At 57.2% G+C, this 15227-nt stretch overlaps 1 protein-coding gene across 1 annotated transcript in view; it reads left to right on the plus strand.

The window, feature by feature from the left end:
• The first annotated feature begins 11499 nt into the window (after window positions 1-11499).
• Window positions 11500-15227, plus strand: part of pi4kb (phosphatidylinositol 4-kinase, catalytic, beta) — an 83922-nt gene continuing 80194 nt past the window's right edge. The window contains exon 1 of the mRNA XM_070868481.1: window positions 11500-11578. The gene's annotated coding sequence lies outside the window, so the exon portion shown is untranslated. The remainder of the gene's footprint in view (window positions 11579-15227) is intronic.

Raw genomic sequence — 15227 nt, forward strand, 5'->3', positions numbered from 1 at the left:
AGGGGCAGTATTGAGGGAGTGCCGCACTGTCAGGGGCAGTACTGAGGGAGCGCCAAACTGTCGGAGGGGCGGTACTGAGGGAGCGCCGCACTGTCGGAGGGGCGGTACTGAGGGAGCGCCGTACTGTCGGAGGGGCGGTACTGAGGGAGCGCCGTACTGTCGGAGGGGCGGTACTGAGGGAGCGCCGCACTGTCGGAGGGGCGGTGCTGAGGGAGTGCCGCACTATCGGAGGGGCGGTGCTGAGGGAGTGCCGCACTGTCGGACGGGCAGTGCTGAGGGAATGCCGCACTGTCGGAGGGGCAGTGCTGAGGGAGTGCTTCACTGTCGGAGGGGCAGTACAGAGGGAGCGCCGTACTGTCAGAGGGGCAGTACTGAGGGAGTGCCGCACTGTCGGAGGGGCCGTACTGAGGGAGCGTCGCACTGTCGGAGGGGCAGTGCTGAGGGAGCGCCGCACTGTTGGAGGGGCAGTGCTGAGGGAACGCCGCACTGTCGGAGGGGCAGTACTGAGGGAGCACCGCACTGTCGGAGGGACAGTACTGAGGGAGTGCCGCACTGTCGGAGGGGCGGTACTGAGGGAGCACCGCACTGTCGGAGGGGCTGTCTTTCGGATGAGACGTTAAACCGAGGCCCCGTCTGCCCTCTCAGGTGGATGTAAAAGATCCCGGGGCCACTATTGGAAGAAGAGCAGGGGGAGTTCTCCCCGGTGTCCTGGGGCCAATGTTTATCCCTCAACCAACATCACTAAAACAGATGATCCCGATCATTATTACGTTGCTGTGTGTCGGAGCTTGCTGTGCGCAAATTGAGCTGCCGCGTTTCCCACAATACAACAGTGAGCGCACTCCAAAAGTACTTCATTGGCTGTAAAGCGCTTTGAGACGTCTGGTGGTCGTGAAAGGTGCTATATAAATGCAAGACACTATTGAATCTGCTTCCACTTCCCTTTCAGGCAGTGCCTTCAAGATCACAACATAAAATTCTCCTCATCTTCTCCTCTGGTTCTTAATCCAATTACCTTCAATCCGTGTCCCCCAGGTACTGACCTTCCTGCCACCGGAAACAGTTTCTCCCGGTCTTGCTCTGTCAAAAACCCCTCTTCGTTTTGAACAGCTCTTCCAAACCGCCCCTGAGCCTCCTCTGCTCTAAGCAGTGACCACACCTCAAAAGTACTTCATTGGCTGTAAAGCGCTTTCACGCGGTCTGGGCTCACAAAAGGCGCGATGGAAATCGGGGTGATTTCACCAGCAGGTTTCAGTGAGCGCGGGAGAGTTGCGTCATCACAAATGCCATGTGTCGAGTTCATTCCAGTCACTCGGAGAAATGGGCCAATCTGTACCGTTCTGTCTCTCTGCAGACAATGATCACACAGGCCCCTTGTCTTATCAGCGCACTGTTGCTCATAAAGCCTCTCTTTTTCTTCAAGGAGAGCAACCCCAGCTTCTCCAGACACTCCTCATAACTGAAATCCCTCATCCCTGGAACCATTCTGGTCAGTCTCCTCCCCAAAGGCCTTGACATCCCAGAATTGGGACCCAGTCCGCCAACTGAGGCCTCACCAGGGATTTGTAATGTTTCAGCATAACTCTGTACTCTCTACCTCCATCCATAAAGCCGTGGATCCCACGTGCTATTTTTTTTACAGACAGCATTACCGACTTATCCCGCCACCGTCACAGACTTGTGTGCAGACACCTACCAGTTGTCTCTGATCCTGCTCACCCCCACCTTGTTTAAAATTGGGCCCTTCAGCCCTTAAGAGAGGTGCCGGAGAGGTAGACAAGATGGCAAACGATCCAACAAAAAGTAAATCTCGATCAGTGCTGCAGAGTAAACGGTGCCTTTGCGACGGGGAGTACTGTACTAAGGAGGACCGAGACCCAGTCGTTGGACACACGAGGAACAACACGTGGATTGAATTTCTGGGTTGAGAGTTACAGGCTGTGTGGGGCCCAGAGGGCAGTGCTCTCTCCTCTCGAGTCAGAAGGTTGTCCCCGCTCCGGGCACTCGAAGCACGAAGTACAGGCCCCTGATCGACTGAGGGAGTGCCGCACTGTCGGAGGGGCGGTACTGAGGGAGCCCCGCACTGTCGGAGGGGCAGTACTGAGGGAGTGCCACACTGTCGGAGGGGCAGTACTGAGGGAGCGCCGCACTGTCGGAGGGGCAGTACTGAGGGAGTGCCGCACTGTCAGAGGGGCAGTACTGAGGGTGTGCCGCACTGTCGGAGGGGCAGTACTGAGGGAGCGCCGCACTGTCGGAGGGGCGGTACTGAGGGAGCGCCGCACTGTCGGAGGGGCGGTACTGAGGGAGCGCAGCACTGTCGGAGGGGCGGTACTGAGGGAGTGCCGCACTGTCGGAGCGGCAGTACTGAGGGAGCGCCGCACTGTCGGAGGGGCAGTACTGAGGGAGTGCCGCACTGTCGGAGGGGCAGTACTGAGGGAGCGCCGCACTGTCGGAGGGGCAGTACTGAGGGAGCGCAGCACTGTCGGAGGGGCGGTACTGAGGGAGCGCCGCACTGTCGGAGGGGCGGTACTGAGGGAGTGCCGCACTGTCGGAGCGGCAGTACTGAGGGAGCGCCGCACTGTCGGAGGGGCAGTACTGAGGGAGTGCCGCACTGTCGGAGGGGCAGTACTGAGGGAGCGCCGCACTGTCGGAGGGGCAGTACTGAGGGAGCGCAGCACTGTCGGAGGGGCGGTACTGAGGGAGCGCCGCACTGTCGGAGGGGCGGTACTGAGGGAGTGCCGCACTGTCGGAGCGGCAGTACTGAGGGAGCGCCGCACTGTCGGAGGGGTGGTACTGAGGGAGTGCCGCACTGTCGGAGCGGCAGTACTGAGGGAGTGCCGCACTGTCGGAGGGGCGGTACTGAGGGAGTGCCGCACTGTCGGAGGAGCAGTACTGAGGGAGCGCCACACTGTCGGAGGAGCGGTACTGAGGGAGCGCCGCACTGTCGGAGGGGCAGTACTGAGGGAGTGCTGCACTGTCGGAGGGGCAGTAATGAGGGGGTGCTGCACTGTCGGAGGGGCAGTACTGAGGGAGCGCCGCACTGTCGGAGGGGCAGTACTGAGGGAGCGCCAAACTGTCGGAGGGGCGGTACTGTGGGAGCACCGCAATATTGGAGGAGCAGTAATGAGGGAGCGCCACACTGTCTGAGGAGCAGTACTGAGGGAGCGCCACACTGTCGGAGGAGCGGTACTGAGGGAGCGCCGCACTGTCGGAGGGGCAGTACTGAGGGAGTGCTGCACTGTCGGAGGGGCAGTACTGAGGGGGTGCTGCACTGTTGGAGGGGCAGTACTGAGGGAGCGCCACACTGTCGGAGGGGCAGTACTGAGGGAGCGCCAAACTGTCGGAGGGGCGGTACTGAGGGAGCGCCGCACTGTCGGAGGGGCAGTATTGAGGGAGTGCCGCACTGTCAGGGGCAGTACTGAGGGAGCGCCAAACTGTCGGAGGGGCGGTACTGAGGGAGCGCCGCACTGTCAGAGGGGCGGTACTGAGGGAGCGCCAAACTGTCGGAGGGGCGGTACTGAGGGAGCGCCACACTGTCGGAGGGGCAGTACTGAGGGAGCGCCACACTGTCGGAGGGGCAGTACTGAGGGAGCGCCACACTGTCACAGGGGCCGTGGTGAGGGAGCGCCACACTGTCGGAGGAGCAGTACTGAGGGAGCACCACACTGTCGGAGGGGCAGTACTGAGGGAGCGCCGCACTGTCGGAGGGGCAGTATTGAGGGAGTGCCGCACTGTCAGGGGCAGTACTGAGGGAGCGCCAAACTGTCGGAGGGGCGGTACTGAGGGAGCGCCGCACTGTCGGAGGGGCAGTATTGAGGGAGTGCCGCACTGTCAGGGGCAGTACTGAGGGAGCGCCAAACTGTCGGAGGGGCGGTACTGAGGGAGCGCCGCACTGTCGGAGGGGCGGTACTGAGGGAGCGCCGTACTGTCGGAGGGGCGGTACTGAGGGAGCGCCGTACTGTCGGAGGGGCGGTACTGAGGGAGCGCCGCACTGTCGGAGGGGCGGTGCTGAGGGAGTGCCGCACTGTCGGAGGGGCAGTGCTGAGGGAGTGCCGCACTGTCGGACGGGCAGTGCTGAGGGAATGCCGCACTGTCGGAGGGGCAGTGCTGAGGGAGTGCTGCACTGTCGGAGGGGCAGTACAGAGGGAGCGCCGCACTGTCAGAGGGGCAGTACTGAGGGAGTGCCGCACTGTCGGAGGGGCGGTACTGAGGGAGCGCCGCACTGTTGGAGGGGCAGTGCTGAGGGAACGCCGCACTGTCGGAGGGGCAGTACTGAGGGAGTGCCGCACTGTCGGAGGGGCGGTACTGAGGGAGCACCGCACTGTCGGAGGGGCTGTCTTTCGGATGAGACGTTAAACCGAGGCCCCGTCTGCCCTCTCAGGTGGATGTAAAATATCCCGGGGCCACTATTGGAAGAAGGGCAGGGGGAGTTCTCCCCGGTGAACTGGGGCCAATATTTATCCCTCAACCAACATCACTAAAACAGATGATCCGGATCATTATCACATCGCTGTGTGTGGGAGCTTGCTGTGCGCAAATTGAGCTTCCGCGTTTCCCACAATACAACAGTGAGCGCACTCCAAAAGTACTTCATTGGCTGTAAAGCACTTTGAGACGTTTGGTGGTCGTGAAAGGTGCTATATAAATGCAAGACACTATTGAATCTGCTTCCACCGCCCTTTCAGGCAGTGCCTTCAAGATCACAACATAAAATTCTCCTCATCTTCTCCTCTGGTTCTTAATCCAATTACCTTCAATCCGTGTCCCCCAGATACTGACCTTCCTGCCACCGGAAACAGTTTCTCCCGGTCTTGCTCTGTCAAAAACCCCTCTTCGTTTTGAACAGCTCTTCCAAACCGCCCCTGAGCCTCCTCTGCTCTAAGCAGTGACCACACCTCAAAAGTACTTCATTGGCTGTAAAGCGCTTTCAGGCGGTCTGGGCTCACGAAAGGCGCGATGCAAATCGGGGTGATTTCACCAGCAGGTTTCAGTGAGCGCGGGAGAGTTGCGTCATCACAAATGCCATGTGTCGAGTTCATTCCAGTCACTCGGAGAAATGGGCCAATCTGTACCGTTCTGTCTCTCTGCAGACAATGATCACACAGGCCCCTTGTCTTATCAGCGCACTGTTGCTCATAAAGCCTCTCTTTTTCTTCAAGGAGAGCAACCCCAGCTTCTCCAGACACTCCTCATAACTGAAATCCCTCATCCCTGGAACCATTCTGGTCAGTCTCCTCCCCAAAGGCCTTGACATCCCAGAATTGGGACCCAGTCCGCCAACTGAGGCCTCACCAGGGATTTGTAATGTTTCAGCATAACTCTGTACTCTCTACCTCCATCCATAAAGCCGTGGATCCCACGTGCTATTTTTTTTACAAACAGCCTTACCGACTTATCCCGCCACCGTCACAGACTTGTGTGCAGACACCCACCAGTTGTCTCTGATCCTGCTCACCCCCACCCTGTTTAAAATTGGGCCCTTCAGCCCTTAAGAGAGGTGCCGGAGAGGTAGACAAGATGGCAAACGATCCAACAAAAAGTAAATCTCGATCACTGCTGCAGAGTAAACGGCGCCTTTGCGACGGGGAGTACTGTACTAAGGAGGACCGAGACCCAGTCGTTGGACACACGAGGAACAACACGTGGATTGAATTTCTGGGTTGAGAGTTACAGTCTGTGTGGGGCCCAGAGGGCAGTGCTCTCTCCTCTCGAGTCAGAAGGTTGTCCCCGCTCCGGGCACTCGAAGCACGAAGTACCCCGTACTGCACTGTCGGAGGGGCAGCACTGAGGGAGCGCCGCACTGTCGGAGGGGCAGCACTGAGGGAGCGCCGCACTGTCGGAGGGGCAGTACTGAGGGAGCGCCGCACTGTCGGAGGGGCAGCACTGAGGGAGCGCCGCACTGTCGGAGGGGCAGTACTGAGGGAGCGCCGCACTGTCGGAGGGGCAGTACTGAGGGAGCGCCGCACTGTCGGAGGGGCAGTACTGAGGGAGCGCCGCACTGTCGGAGGGGCAGTACTGAGGGAGCGCCGCACTGTCGGAGGTGCCGTCTTTCGGATGAGACGTTAAAGCGAGGCCTCTCAGGTCGATGTATAAGATCCCGGGGCCACTATTGGAAGAAGAGCAGCGGGTCTGACGCCAATATTTATCGCTCAAGCAACATCACTAAAACACCAGGTGATCTGGGTCATTATCACATTGCAATACTGACTACATTTCAAAAGTGTAACTGAATATAATTGCGAGTTCTTTCATTGTTTGTGTGAAGCCCCTCCCTAGCTCTGTAACCCCCTCCAGCCCCTGCACCCCTCCCTATCTCTGTAACCCCCTCCAGCCCCTGCACCCCTAACTATCTCTGTAACCTCCTCCAGCCCCTGCACCCCTCCCTATCTCTGTTACCTCCTCCAGCCCTACACCCCTCCCTATCTCTGTAACCTCCTCCAGCCCCTACACCCCTCCCTATCTCTGTAACCTCCTCCAGCCCCGACACCCCCCCATCCCTGTAACCTCCTCCAGCCCTACACCCCTCCCTATCTCTATAACCTCCTCCAGCCCCTACACCCCCCCATCCCTGTAACCTCCTCCAGCCCCGACACCCCTCCCTATCTCTGTAACCTCCTCCAGCCCCTACACCCCTCCTATCTCTGTAACCTCCTCCAGCCCCTACACCCCTCCCTATCTCTGTAACCTCCTCCAGCCCCCACATCCCTCCCTATCTCTGTAACCTCCTCCAGCCCCTACACCCCTCCCTATCTCTGTAACCTCCTCCAGCCCCCACATCCCTCCCTATCTCTGTAACCTCCTCCAGTCCCTACACCCCTCCCTATCTCTATAACTTCTTCCATCCCCTACACCCCTCCCTATCTCTGTAACCTCCTCCAGCCCCTACACCCCTCCCTATCTCTGTAACCTCCTCCAGCCCCCACATCCCTCCCTATCTCTGTAACCTCCTCCAGTCCCTACACCCCTCCCTATCTCTATAACCTCCTGCAGCCCCACAACCCCCCCCGAGATCTCTGCGCTCCTCCAAGTCTGCCCTCTTGCCCATCCCCCGATTTCCATCGCTCCACCATCGGTGGCCGTGCCTTCAGCTGCCTGGGCCCCAAGCTCTGGAACTCCCTCCCTAAACCTCTCCGCGCCTCTCTCTTTAAGACACTCATTAAAACCTACCTCATTGACCAAGCTCTTGGCCACCTGTCCTCATATCTCCTGATGTGCCCTGACGTGCTAACAAAAGGTTAGTATGCAGGTACAGCAAGTAATCAGGAAGGCCAATGGAAGGGGGATTGAGTTTAAAAATAGCAAAGTCCTGCTGCAACATGTACACGGTATTGGTGAGGCCACACCTGGAGTACTGCATAGAGTTTTGGTCTCCTTTGTGAACCTTTGCCGAACAGCCTCCTTAAATATGTTGATTCCTTATGAAGAAAGGTTGAGCAGGTTGGGCCTCTACTCATTGGAGTTTAGAAGAATGAGAGGTGATCTTATTGAAATGTATAAGATTCTGAGGGGGCTGGACAGGGTAGATGCAGAGAGGATGTTTCCCCCTCGTGGGGGAATCTAGAACTGGGGGACATAGTTTCAGAATAAGGGGCCGCCCATTTAAAATGAAGATGAGGAGGAATTCCTTCTCTCAGAGGGTTGTAAATCTGTGGAATTCTCTGCCCCAGAGAGCTGTGGAAGCTGGGTCATTGAATATATTTAAGACAGAGATAGACAGATTTTTGAGCAATCAGGGAGTGAAGGGTTATGGGGAGCGGGCGGGGAAGTGGAGCTGAGTCCATGATCGGATCAGCCACGATCGTATTGAATGGCGGAGCAGGCTCGAGGGGCCGAATGGCCGACTCCTGCTCCTATTTCTTATGTTCTTACGCGTCTGATAATCGCTCCCGTGACGCGTCTTGGGACGTTTTACTCCTTTAAAGGCAGCTGGAAAAATGCAGGCTGTTGCAGCGCGAATCCAGGCAGTGGGCGCCAGCGCGCTGTTCAACTGCTAGAGGCATCACAGGCGAGCCAGTCGCTGCCCTCCCTGAATGCCTGCTCTTCGAAGCAGCACTCACTGGTCATCAGGTGCAGGAGGCCCAGCTCTTTATGCCGGGGGCACTGAGGCTAATTGTTACGGCCTCCCCACTGCCCACCTCCCACCCCAACTGTTGCCCATCTGCTAACTCAGCACAGAACCTGGGCTGTCCTGCCCAATATCGTGAACACGTGGAAGTGTTCAGTGCCGAACCATCCATTGCAGTTACCCACGCAGCCACTTGGGGGAGCTCTCCGCTCTTTGGAACATTAATTTCTCAATCAGACCTGAGCAAGGTCCTGCATTTATATAGCGCCTCTCCCCACCTCAGGACACCCCAAAACACTTTACAGCCAATGAAGTACTTTCTTTGCAGTGTAGTCACTGTTGTATTGTTGGGAAATGCAGCAGCCAATTTGCGCACAGCAAGCTCCCACACACAGCGATGTGATAATGACCCGGATCATCTGTTTTAGTGATGTTGGTTGAGGGATAAATATTGCCCCCAGGACACCGGGGAGAACTCCCCCTGCTCTTCTTCCAATAGTGGCCCCGGGATCTTTTACATCCACCCGAGAGGGCAGACGGGGCCTCGGTTTAACGTCTCATCTGAAAGACGGCACCTCCGACAGTGCGGTGCTCCCTCAGTACCGCCCCTCCGACAGTGCGGTGCTCCCTCAGTACTGCCCCTCCGACAGTGCGGTGCTCCCTCAGTACCGCCCCTCCGACAGTGCGGTGCTCCCTCAGTACTGCCCCTCCGACAGTGCGGTGCTCCCTCAGTACCGCCTCTCCGACAGTGCGGCGCTCCCTCAGTACCGCCCCTCCGACAGTGTGGCGCTCCCTCAGTACCGCACCTCCGACAGTGCGGTGCTCCCTCAGTACCGCCCCTCCCACAGTGCGGCGCTCCCTCAGTACCGCCCCTCCGACAGTGCGGCGCTCCCTCAGTACTGCCCCTCCGATAGTGCGGTGCTCCCTCAGTACCGCCCCTCCGACAGCGCAGTACGGCGCTCCCTCAGTACTGCCCCTCCGACAGTGCGGTGCTCCCTCAGTACTGCCCCTCCGACAGTGCGGCGCTCCCTCAGTACCGCCCCTCCGACAGTGCGGCACTCCCTCAGTACCGCCCCTCCGACAGTGCGGCGCTCCCTCAGTACCGCCCCTCCGACAGTGCGGTGCTCCCTCAGTACCGCCCGTCCGACAGCGCAGTACGCCGATCTCTCAGTACCGCCCCTCCGACAGTGCGGGGCTCCCTCAGTACTGCACTGGGAGCGTCGGCCTGGATTGTGGGCTCAAGTCTCTGGAGTGGGACTCGAACCCACGACTGTTGACTCCGAGGTGAGAGAGATACCCATGGTGCAATGAACGACACTTTGACATGGTCACATGCTCCGACTCTAATTGCATCAGCAGCATCACCTCCTACATGGGACCATGGTGACAACAACACTTACATTTATATTGCACCTTACCTGATTGGGACCCCTCACACAATGAATTACTTTTTAAAGGTTTCTTTCAGAAGGTGGTGGTGAGCCGCCTTCTTGAACCGCTGCAGTCCGTGTGGTGAAGGTGCTCCCACAGTGCTGACTTTGTGGTAGCGGTTTTGGTTCAACTGAGTGTCTCGCTGGGCCATTTCAGAGGGTATTTAAGAGTCAAGCACATTGCTGTGCACTGCAGTGTCGGGTAATTGGGAGGGCAGGCTCCCTCCACGGCCACTACTGGGAGAAGAGCAGGGGGAGTTCTCCCCGGTGCCCTGGGGCCAATATTTATCCCTCAACCAACATCACTGAAACAGATGATCCGGGTCATTATCACATCGCTGTGTGTGGGAGCTTGCTGTGCGCAAATTGAGCGTTTCCCACAATACAACAGTGAGCACACTCCAAAAGTACTTAATTGGCTGTAAAGCACTTTGGGACGTCCTGAGGATGTGAAAGGCGCTATAGAAATGTGAGTCTTTTACCAACAGTGCCTCAGGATCTTGAATGTCCACCCGAACAGGCAGGCATGTTGCTGCCCTTGGTGACACAAGGCGGGGAAGGTGGTGGTGAGTTCGACAATCAGCCGTGATCTCCTTGGATGGCGGAGCAGACTCGAGGGGCCGAATGGCCAACTCCTGCGCCTAAAAGCCTTGGCTTTCATTCCAGCGGGTTATATCGGATATGCGGCACTTTCAAGGGGAGGCTGGACAAGCGTATGGGGGAGAAGGGAATAGAGGGTTACGCTGATAGATTTAGATGGGGAAAGAGGGGAGGAGGCTCGAGTGGGGCATAAACGCCGGTTGGGCTGAATGTTGCCTGGACTGGAGAATTTTAGCGATGAGGAAAGATTGGATAGGCTGGGGTTGTTTTCTTTGGAACAGAGGAGGCTGAGGGGAGACCTGATTGAGGTGTATAAAGTGATGAGAGGCCTGGATAGAGTGGATAGGACGGACCTGTTTCCCTTGGCAGAGGGGTCAACAACCAGGGGGCATAGATTGAAAGTAATTGGGGGGAGGGTGTTTAGAGGGGATTTGAGGGGAAATGTCTTCACCCAGAGGGTGGTGGGGGTCTGGGGTGGAACTCGCTGCCTGAAAGGGTGGTAGAGGCAGAAACCCTCACCACATTTTAAAAGTACCTGGATGTAACACTTGAAGTGCCGTAACCCACAGGGCTACGGACCGAGAGCGGGAAAGTGGGATTAGGCCGGGTGGCTCTTTGTCGGCCGGCGCGGGACACGATGGGCCGAATGGCCTCCTTCCGCGCTGTCAATCTCTGTGTAAAGTGACGTCCCGTTTCTTGCTCCAGCCCCTGGCGGTGACGGCGAGGGAGAACAAGATGGCGGGGTCACTGGGGTGAGGGGCAACGTTGAAGGCGGTGAGCGGAAAACGGTCAATGGGGCGTCTTGGCAAGTGCCCGCCGGGGGATGGTGCTGGGCGGGGGGGGGGGACTCGACAATCCGCGGCTGAGGGGAACGAGACTCGGTCAGTGGGAATTTATTATGGAAGGCGAGGTGGGGAAACCTCAGGAGTTGTGATTGAGTGTGAGGCAAGTGATTGACCAAGGGAAGGACCCCATTCAGGCAGCTGAGAGGGCAGGTCCGTCCCCCCCCCACCACCTCACACACATGCGCAGTGGCGTCTGTTTCTCGAGAGTGGAGTGCCACACATGCGCAGTGACGTCCGTTTCCAGAGAGTGGAGATCCACACATGCGCAGCGGCGTCTATTTCCAGTGAGTGGAGCGCCACACATGCGCACTGGCGTCCATTTCCAGAGAGTGGAGCGCCACACATGCGCAGTGGCGTCCATTTCCAGAGAGTGGAGCGCCACACATGCGCAGTGGCGTCCATTTCCCGAGCATGGCGTGCCAAGCATGCGCAGTGGCGCCCATTTCCAAAGAGGGCTGCTCACACATGCGCAGTGGCGTTAGCGGCGGTGCGGCACATGCGCAGTGGCGTCGGAGGGGTTGTGCGGCACATGCGCATTGGCGGGCCGTCCCCCCCACGGAGTCGGCTGCGAGCAGATCGGCGGCGATGGCGAGCTGAGGCTGCTCCGTGCCCGCCTCAGGAAAGTCAATCGGATCGAGGTGGGTGGGCGCGGTGTGACCCTCGCTGCCGGGGTCCGGCGGGGCGGCAGCCGGCGGGGCCGGGGTGGGGGGGGGGAAAGTTTGCCCGTTGATGGCGATGGGGAGGGAGGCGGATAAACAACATCTTGTGAGAGGGTGACAACCCAACCTGCTGGCCCGCCGGAAGTCCCGCCCGTCCGCCGCCCCTGATTGGTCGCCGCTGCCGGGTGATGTCACCGCCCGGCTCGCCCATTGGCCGGCCGCTCTGCCTGTCACCTTGACGGACAGTTGAGGCGGCAGCAAGTTTGGTTGGCGAGCAGGAGCAGGAGCAAAGGGCTCCAGCTGCTCTGCAATGGCAGCAACTTGACTCAAAGCAGCCTGGCGGCCCAAGCAACCCCAAACACAGCCTCATTCTCTGGGCAAGGCACCCTGCAACCCCAGGGGCTACCCCAAGCCTCCCTCCACCATTCCCCCCCCCGCATCTCATTGGGAAATTTCTTGCACCGTGCTGCTGGGCTCGGAGGGTCCGTGTAACTCCGCATCTGTGTGCGCCTCGCTCTCCACCAGCGGTGAGTACTAACCCCGTGTTCAAAGTGTGCGTTGGGACAGGTCAGAACCCTTCAGAATGGCAGGCAGTGACTAGTGGGGTTGCCGCAGGGCTCGGTGCTGGGACCCCAGCTCTTTACAATATACACCAATGATTTGGACGAAGGAATTGAGTGCAATATCTCCCAAGTTTGCAGATGACACTAAGCTGGGTGGCGGTGTGAGCTGTGAGGAGGACGCTAGGAGGCTGCAGGGTGACTTGGACAGGTTAGGTGAGTGGGCAAACGCGTGGCAGATGCGGTATAATGTGGATAAGTGTGAGGCTATCCACTTATGGGGTAAAAACACGAAGGCAGAATATTATCTGAATGGCAGTAGATTAGGAAAAGGGGAGGTGCAATGAGATCTGGGTGCCATGGTTCATCAGTCATTGAAAGTTGGCATGCAGGTACAGCAGGCGGTGAAGAAAGCAAATGGCCTGTTGGCCTTCATAGCGAGAGGATTTGAGTATAGGAGCAGAGAGGTCTTGCTGCAGTTGTACAGGGCCTTGGTGAGACCTCACCTGGAATATTGTGTTCAGTTTTGGTCTCCTAATCTGAGGAAGGACGTTCTTGCTATTGAGGAAGGTTCACCAGACTGATTCCTGGGATGGCAGGACTGAGGAGAGACTGGATTGGCTTATATTCACTGGAATGTAGAAGAATAAGAGGGTATGCCATAGAAACATATAAAATTCTGACGGGATTGGACAGGTTAAATGCAGGAAGATGTTCCCGATGTTGGGGAAGTCCAGAACTAGGAGTCACAGTCTAAGGATAAGGGGTAAGCCATTTAGGACTGAGATGAGGAGAAACTTCTTCACTCAGTGAATTGTGAACCTGTGGAATTCTCTACCACAGAAAGTTGTTGAGGCCAGTTCGTTGGATATATTCAAAAGGGAGTTAGATGTGGCCCTTACGGCTAAAGGGATCAAGGGGTATGGAGAGAAAGCAGGAGTGGGGTACTGAAGTTGCATGATCAGCCATGATCATATTGAATGGTGGTGCAGGCTCGAAGGGTCGAATGGCCTACTCCTGCACCTATTTTCTATGTTTCTATGTTTTATTCTTTTAATAGTTACAGTTTTGTTCCCCCCCCCTCCTCCTCCATTTAAGGAGGGACGTACTTTGCTGCTTGTGGGAGCTTGCTGTGCGCAAGTTGGCTGCCGCGCAGATTTGCTGCCATTGGGAGCGGGCGGGGTGGAATTGGAGCCGAGTCCATGATTGGATCACCCGTGATCTTATCGAATGGTGGAGCATCTTATCGAATGGTAGAACAGGCTCGAGGGGCCGAACGGCCGACTCCTGCTCTTTCTTTATGTTCTTATGTAGCGAGTTCCACATTCTCACCATAGAAACTTATAAAATAGGTGCAGGAACAGGCCATTCACTATGATCGTAGCTGATCATGCAAATTCTGTACCCCACTCCTGCCTTCTCTCCATACCCCATACCCCACTCTCTGGATCAATGGAATCTTGGCCTTTATTGCAAGGGGGGGTGGAGTATAAAAGCAGAGAAGTCCTGCTACAACTGTACAGGGTATTGGTGCGACCACACCTGGAGTACTGCGTGCAGTTTTGGCCTCCTTATTTAAGGAGGGATATACTTGCATTGGAGGCAGTTAAGAGACGGTTCACTCGGTTGATTCCTGAGATGAGGGGGTTGCCTTATGAGAAAGGGTTGAGTAGGTTGGGCCGCTGCTCGTTGGATTTAGAAGAATGAGAGGTGATCTTATTGAGACGTATAAGATAATGAGCGGGCTCGACAAGTTGGATGCAGAGAGGATGTTTCCATTCATAGAGGAAACTAAAACTGGGGGGCATATAGTCTCAGAATAAGGGGTCGCCCATTTAAGCCCGAGCTGAAGAGGAATTTATTCAGAGGGATGTAAATCTTTGAAATTCTCTGCCCCAGAGAGCTGTGGAGGCTGGGTCATTGAACATATTTAAGGTGGTGATAGACAGATTTTTGAACGATCGGGAAGTGAAGGGTTATGGGGAGCGGTCGGGGAAGTGGAGCTGAGTCCATGATCGGATCAGCCATGATCTTATTGAATGGCGGAGCAGGCTCGAGGGGCCGAATGGCCGACTCCTGCTCCAATTTCTTCTTTTTTTTTTAAAACCACGCATTTATGACATCGTTCGCTTATCCAGCACAGACACGACGGGCCAAATGGCCTCCTCCTATGCCGCAAATTTCTGGTGTATTTCCATTGCGGTTAATTGTGATTTGGAGTTGATCCTGTTGTATCGGAATAGGAAGCGTTTATAAGATGCAAGGTGCAATATGTTCTGTTGCCAAGATGGGGCCTTGGTTTAAAGTCGCCCGTCCCTGGGGCTTATTGTTGGTGATTTGCAGGTTGGTGGCTGCTTGTCCCTGGCTGGCTCTGAATCACAAGGTACCGGCACGAAAAGATTGTGTTTCCTTATTATATACTTCTGCCATTTGGAGATGTGATTTCTAAAGTGTGAGTGATGTGCTTTGTCAGCCGTGGCTCCGTGGGTGGTACACTCGCCTCTGAGTCACAAGGTTGTGGGTTCGAGTCCCACTCCAGGAACTTGAGCAGAAAAATCCAGGCCGACACTCCCAGTGCAGTGCTGAGGGAGCGCCGTACTGTCGGAGGGGCAGTACTGAGGGAGCGCCGTACTGTCGGAGGGGCAGTACTGAGGGAGCGCCGTACTGTTGGCGGGGCAGTACTGAGGGAGTGTCGCATTGTCAGAGGGGCAGTACTGAGGGAACACCGTACTGCGCTGTCAGAGGGATGGTACTGAGGGAGCGCCGTACTGTTGGAGGGGCAGTACCGAGGGAGCGCCGCACTGTCAGAGGGATGATACTGAGGGAGCGCCGTGCTGTTGGAGGGGCAGTACCGAGGGAGCGCCGCACTGTCGGGAGGGGCAGTACTGAGGGAGCGCCGCACTGTCGGAGGGGTAGTACTGAGGGAGCGCCGCACTGTCGGAGGGGCAGTACTGAGGGAGCGCCGCACTGTCGCAGGGGCAGTACTGAGGGAGCGCCGCACTGTCGGAGGGGCAGTACTGAGGGAGCGCCGCACTGTCGCAGGGGCAGTACTGAGGGAGCGCCGCACT

This window comes from Pristiophorus japonicus, chromosome 30 (genome assembly GCF_044704955.1).
Source record: "Pristiophorus japonicus isolate sPriJap1 chromosome 30, sPriJap1.hap1, whole genome shotgun sequence".
Taxonomy (NCBI): Eukaryota; Metazoa; Chordata; class Chondrichthyes; family Pristiophoridae; genus Pristiophorus; species Pristiophorus japonicus.